The sequence below is a fragment of the Theobroma umbraticum genome, unplaced genomic scaffold (genome assembly GCF_002168275.2).
Source record: "Theobroma umbraticum cultivar Fairchild unplaced genomic scaffold, ASM216827v3 scaffold_89.0, whole genome shotgun sequence".
NCBI classification, from domain to species: Eukaryota; Viridiplantae; Streptophyta; class Magnoliopsida; order Malvales; family Malvaceae; genus Theobroma; species Theobroma umbraticum.
The window spans coordinates 2,869,635-2,876,696 of record NW_018397271.1 but is presented as its reverse complement, the minus strand read 5'-3'; the positions used below and the strand labels follow the sequence as shown (position 1 = coordinate 2,876,696).

At 30.5% G+C, this 7,062-nt stretch overlaps 1 non-coding gene across 1 annotated transcript; it reads left to right on the top strand.

Moving 5' to 3' along the window:
- LOC149526509 (small nucleolar RNA R71) lies at nt 1–107 on the top strand. The gene has a single exon (XR_016351932.1). It is a non-coding gene; the product is annotated as a small nucleolar RNA R71 (small nucleolar RNA).
- Nucleotides 108–7,062: the final 6,955 nt, after the last annotated feature.

The following is a 7,062-nucleotide window of genomic DNA, read 5'->3' as shown; positions in this document are numbered from 1 at the left end:
AATTTATGGTGAGGACACCTTCTTATCAAATCCTTATAACTCTCCCAAGCCTCATATAGTAATTCAAAATCAAATTGCATGAAAGATATGATATCATTTCGCATATTTGCTACCTTGGTAGGTAAAAAGAATTTTGCTAAGAATTCTGAGCCAAATCATCCCAAGTATTAATGGAAGCAGCATGAAGCAAATTTAACCAACTCGTTGCTTTATCTCTTAATGAAAAAGGGAAAGGCCTCAATCTTATGGCATCATCAATAACACCATTAGCCTTGAATATATTATAAATTTTTAGAAAATTTACAATATGAGCATTTAGATCATCATTAGGCAAACTCTAAAATTGAACAGAAGTCTAAATAATCTAAATGATAGATGGCCTAATTTCAAAGTTATTGGTTTGAATAGGAGGTCTTCGGATACTAAAGTGGAGACTTTGTACTTGTGGGATAGCATCCCTCAAAGACTTGGCTTCTTCCTTTTTTTGATCAGCCATTATTTTGCTTGAGCAAAAACATTTTTATTTTCCCCCCGAAGTCTTCAAAAAGTCTTTTTGATTTTTGGATCAAAAGAAACGATTTTCAAATTTCGAGCTCTTCACATATAACAAACAAAAGTGCTTGAAAAATTAAAGAAAACAAAAGTTTGAATTAATATTAAGAATGCTTAGCATTAATATTAACAAGACAGAACTAAAAATCAACTCCCTGGCAATGGCATTAAAAACTTGTTATTCAATTTACTACCCACATAAGTATACATATCGCAAAGATAATATAATGATGAGTAGAGTATTAATTCCATAAGGAATTGGATTAATTCTTAACTATTAATTACTAAAATTACATTCCCTAATTTTATCCAAACATTAAAATTGAATTAAAAAGCAAAACGTAAAAACTAAAACTACTCTAAATTTACTTAACAAAATTACTTTTCTAAACGTGATTGACTTTTAGACCTAAGATTATGATGTCACTCAATACTTCATCTAATTATTGTCTCTTTCTCTTAACTTAGCTTAATAGATTAAGTTGCTAACCCAGAGTCCTAAATTATTTACAAGTCTCTATTGAGTTTCTCATAAAAATATTTCTCTTAATTAATTTACTATATGTCTATACAAATTAAATTAAAGAAAGATTCATTAAGTTTGTGCTCTAATATTGGCTATGTATAGCTTACAGGTGTATGTCTACTCTATATGCAAATTAAACCACCTAATCAACTAAGTGCATTTAATCGTACGTTATTCTATTCAAGGTCTACCTGAATCTTATTTGTCAAGGTTTAACCTTAGTTTCCAATTCAATCTACTTGGTGCCCAATCAATCAAAAGAATTAAGAACAAAATAAAATAAAAAACTTAAATTTATCAAACATAAGCAAAAGAGAGATAAATAAATTAGACTACGTATTGAGTTCAATCATAATCTTAGATTAATAATTTAGTTCTCCATTAAGCCACACATAATCATCAAATTAAGTTAAAACATTCAAATCAAAGTAAGAAAAAATAAAAAAATAACATAAAGATGATAGAACCCAAGAATTTATAATCTTGATTTTCCAAATCTTCTTGAATCTTTCAAATTCTTCTCAGCTTTAATGACTTTGTAGCTTGATTTTCAATTGTCAATTTGGTGTTTCATTTTTTCTTATACTGTTTTAAAAGTCTTCCAAAATACTATTTTTATAGGGCTTTGAAGTTAAGCCAAGTTGGATAAAGAAAGAAGTCAATTTCAACTGGAATTTCCTTATCAAACTACGTGAGTGGCGGCCTCGACCAATTAATTAGTAGAAATAGTAATTATTCTAAGGCTACTATAGTGCTTCAACTTCAACATTATTTTTGACCAGCTTCTAAGCTGAATTGGCTAAAGTGTAAACATGAAAGTTATATCTTTTTCTCTTAGCTTTCAAATGGTCAAAAATTATCTCATTTGTAGTTCTATAGAGAGAGTTATGGTTGAAATATCAAAACATATGTAGTGGAAATCTACACTTCAAAATTGTTTTCCTTTTTTCATTAAAATTCTTATTTCATTAAATACCTACAAAAGAACAACTAAATCAATAACTACCTATCTTAATCACATTAACACCAAATTAAGGATAAAATTAACTAAGATTAGATTGACTCACCTAAATTAATTAACTTAAAATACTTTAACTAAAACCTACTAATTTCTATGTATTACCACAAGAACTAACCTAAATTATTATTAAAATTAAGCCCAAATAACTCTATATCATAGTGTTATCATAGATCTTAGAACAATTTTGTGCTTAGGGTGCCTTGAGTTACAGAATATCCTATATCTTACCTTAACCTTAGTTGTACATTACAAGCAGAATAAAGTCCTAAGGATCCAAGTTGAGAGTGAGCCTACATTAGTGGAAAGAGAGGTGAAAAGCAAATTTATGAAATTCTAAGTTAGTTTAAGGTTTCATTGAGCATAAACTTATTTAAAGTGCATGATGTTTATTATAAGAGATTATGCGCACACATGAAATTCATTTGAAAAATGAGCTTACATTTGAATGAAGTGTAAACTTAAATGATATTTATGCTTTACTTTAGTTGGGAAAACAAGATAATTGATGAGGAAATTAAGGGTGAGCAATGAATTGGTATGATCTCTCAGTTGATGTTTTCAATCATGCTACTTCATTTTCTTTATTTTAATTTTGCTAGAGGACTAGCAAAAAGCTAAGTTTGGGGTTGTGATAACTCTACTATATGGTGTTGTTTAGCTACATTTTGGGATAATAAAATAGCTAAGTCTTCATGTTTTAAGTCAATTTTAGATAATTTTTAGGTTTTTAGTTAATTAGTTCAAAAGATGTTGATGTACTTAATTTTATTAATTTTACTCAAATTCATGTTGAAAGTATTAAGTTAATGTTGATTTGGACTTTGATATTATAGGTTCACATGTGCTTAAAGTTAAATGTTGGTGAACAAGGCAATGAAGACCAAGTGCAAACTTCTACCAAACAAGTCACGATATTTCAATCATAACTTGAGCTACAAAGATCCAATTAATGTGATTCTTAGACCATTGCAAATCTAAGAGGAAGACTTACAACTTTCATGTTTACAATTTCACCCACATCAATGTTGAAGTAGGAGAAAATCAAGTTGCAAAATGAGGCACCGTAGCAAACTACACCAAGGCAGCATAAGAGCAAGTAACACCGCGACATTGAAGAGCTCAAGGCCATGGTGCCCAAGGGAGCAGCAATGCTCCCATACAAAAACCTGAGAGCTTGGCACTACAGTGCCTGAGGAGGAGCATCGCAACATCAGATGGAAAGCAAGAAAAAAAAAACATAAGTCAGAAGAGCTGTGGTGGTCCTAGAGCAAGGTCGCGGTGCTCTGACATGGATTAATGAAGTGCAGCCAATTAGAAAATGAGTTTTTAGGGGTTTTTGTGGCTATAAATAGGTTTTTTTTAATAGGTAAAAGGGAGGTTCAGGGAGGTAAAGAACAACAGTTTTTAAGAGAAAAGAAAAAGGTTTTCAATGAGAGAAACGAGAAGAAATAGAAGGAATCGAGAATCAAGAATCGATAGAGAATTTGATATTTCTTTACCCTTCATTTCTTTCTTGTTATTTACCTACAACAATGGTCTTTTCTCTTAATTTAATTATGTCTACTGTGAAAACATTGATAAACTAAATTCATTTTCTAGGATTATGGGATATTTCGTTATGTAGTTTGATTATTTGATTTTTCCTTGCTTAGTGTTAATGGAAATCACATGGTTTATTCAATTCTACACTTAATGCTTTTCTTTGCTTGATCGCCAGTTGAAATACAGTGGGTCTCTAAATGGAACTCGATAGAGGGAGTTTAGAATAAACTATAGTTTTGAATAGCCTTTGTTTTATTCATTTCGGAGTTAGGTTATATTTTTGTATTTAGAATAGACATATCCCTAAATACCTTAGGCAGCCAAATTAAAACACAAACTTAATGAATCTTTTTCTAATTAATTTGCCTAGACATATGGCATTAATTTAGAAAAGAGATGTATGCATGATCTCGATAAATGACGTGTATATAATTTGGATTCTAGGTTTAGCCATGTACTCTATTAAGCTAAGTTAAGGAAAATGATTTGATTCAGATGAAGTCTTGAAAAACACCATAATCTTAGGTTTGAGTAAATATTTCTTTTAGTGACATTTTGTGCTTCGTTAATTATTTAAATAGTCAATTATGTTTAATTTAATTGTTCCTTTGAAATCGAGAGCTTGGAAGAGATTATTTTGTTAGAAGTTTAGTACTCAGTAAAAATAGGTACGAATATCTATGGAAAACGATACTTGACTTAATTTATATTACTCATACGGCCACGTGCACTTGCATGTATAATCCGATCGACAAACATGTTTTTTGCAAATTTGGGCTAATGTAGTCAACTATGGTAAACATGTTTTTTTGCAAATCTGGGCTAAGGTAGTCGACTATAATGAAGCTAGGGTCGACTATGTCTTTCATTTTCCCTCTTTTTCACGCATTAGACTTACAAGAGTCAACTATAAAAGATCTAAGATCAACTATATCTATGTGATTTTTCAATTTTTTGAGCTTTTTGCTCCAAGGTCAACTATGACTTTGTATTCTTCAATTTTTCCACTATTTCTGCCTTTAAATTGACTTAAGCTTATCTAGAGTCGACTCTTGACCTATGTATTAAGGATTCCTTGACTTTTTGACGCCTTTCTTCAGTTATTTCTTTCTTAACTTATTCCTATAATCAAATAAAAATTCAAGGCATGTATGTTCTTTATTTACTTAGTTGAATATTTATTGTTTGAAAGCTTTTATGATATTTTCTAATGATGCATGGCTTTTCAAATAATTTTGTGACTTTAGGGGATGAAAAATATGATTGAGACAATTTCAAATGCTTGACATTAAACCCAGATATCATGCAATTTTTGTCAAATCAAAATATGACGTAACTCAAGACTAACAATATCGATAGATTAGACACTCTATTGATACAATTCAGCAATGTACCAATAGGTCTAACCTATTTTGAAACCTAAATAGTTTTCAAAGGACTTTTAAAAATACAAATAAATATGATTCAAAACTAAACTTTGAATATTTTGTTTTCGACTTCGAATATTTCTAAATTGATTTTTAACACTAATTTTTATTCGAATTACTTGGATCAATTTATAAGTAACAAATTTCGTTTCAAAGGTTTACAAGTTATTGTCAAACTCTTGTTTTTATTTGAAAATCTTTGGATTTTTTATTTCACTTGGGAAGCAACCTTTGGAATCGTTGAATATTTGATTACGCTTGGGAAGTGAATTTTGAAACTCTTTTGATATTTGAGTATGCTTGTTAAAACGAACTTTGAACTATTTGGGAATAAATACTTGCATTTATTTGAAAGTGTATTTGATAAACATTTTTCTGTTTAGCTTGTTCCCTCTCTTCATATCTGCTCACGGAGTTATTTATAACTCACACAGGTAAGATGCATTTGTTATTTTAGATTAGTAGATTGTTTGGCTCGCTGTCTTTTTGATGAACCTACTTCTACAGTCAATTTAAGTAGGTAATTGTTATGGCATCTAGTACGCGTCATCCCTTTTGCTTTAGGTTGTACTCTGCCAATTTAGTCTTTTATGTTTTGACTATCATGGGTTATAACTATATTTATATCTTGCAATAAATGTTATATTTGAATTCGCTATGGGATGGCTTATACTTTTAATTTGCCACAAGATCGCTTATACTTTGAACTTTGAAATGATTTGCTTCTACACTTTGAGCAATGGTTGTGCAAATTGATATATTCAAATATTTGATAAATATAATTGTATATGTTTTGTACACAATTCCATGGTGATGAGTCCCATGATGTAAATTTGGGTAATTGGTTTATTTGCTTTGAGGCTTGCATGAGTTACAAGGGTCACTCTCGTCGATACCCTTGCATCGGTCATGGCTCTCGGATTTGGGTGGTGATGGTAGCCCATCAAGAAAATGGAAAGAAAATGTGCCAATTAAGATATTATTACAAAGAAACCACATACTAGAGAAAAGAGGAAAATGTTTTAAGGGGATTGGTATTTATACCAATCCATGCATTGATGAACAAGTGTGGAATGTAAGTAAATGCTACAATCATTCATTTTTGTAAGTATTTTATTTACATAACATTGAATATATATATATATATATATATGTTGTACAACCTAGAAGACATAGTCAACAAAGCAGAAAATTGGAGTAATTGATCCATCCACATATGGTCATGTTCACAGAGGCCGTAGATTGAGGTGGAAAGGAAATAAAGCCATGTCATCTAAAGAACTTCAAGAGCAAAGAGATGTCATCATGACCAAGCTGAGCAAAAAGACGTGAAACTTCATGCATTGGAACTCAAGGCAGTCAAAACACACTTTTAAGTGCAGAACAATAATTTGTTGTTTTTTTTTTTAATACAAAATTGTGCCTTTTTATGGATGGTAAATGATTTCCTTTTCGAAATGATATGTATGAATTGGATGAAATTCACCCTACAATAATAAGAAACTAATCAAGTTTATGGTCCGATGATTTGAACTCTTGGAAATAGGTTTGCTTATAGGCCTATGATTTAGTGCAATTTTGGTGCTCAACCACAACTCCTTGTTCTACAAATTACTATAAAATTATCTCAAATTGAAGAAGACATGACCTGTTAGCAGCCGAAGGGTTAAGAAAGATCACATGAACATGGAAACATAATTTTATAAAACATAAGATTTAAAGATTAAATATGGCAGTCATCATAGATTAATCCTGAGATATTCCTCAAGAGTTGTTACCTTGATGAACAATATGCCACGGGTAATGATCTCAATTCTTAACACAATAATTAAGTGCTCAAAATAGTATTAATAGTTTCTGCAAAGAGTAAGAGCATGTGGGTGACCCTTTGTTTCAATTTAATTCTAATTTCACCAAACTTTACATTTTAATGTTTAATGACTATGCTTTCTTTCACAAATCAGTGTTAACACATTCCTGCAGGACAACAATAA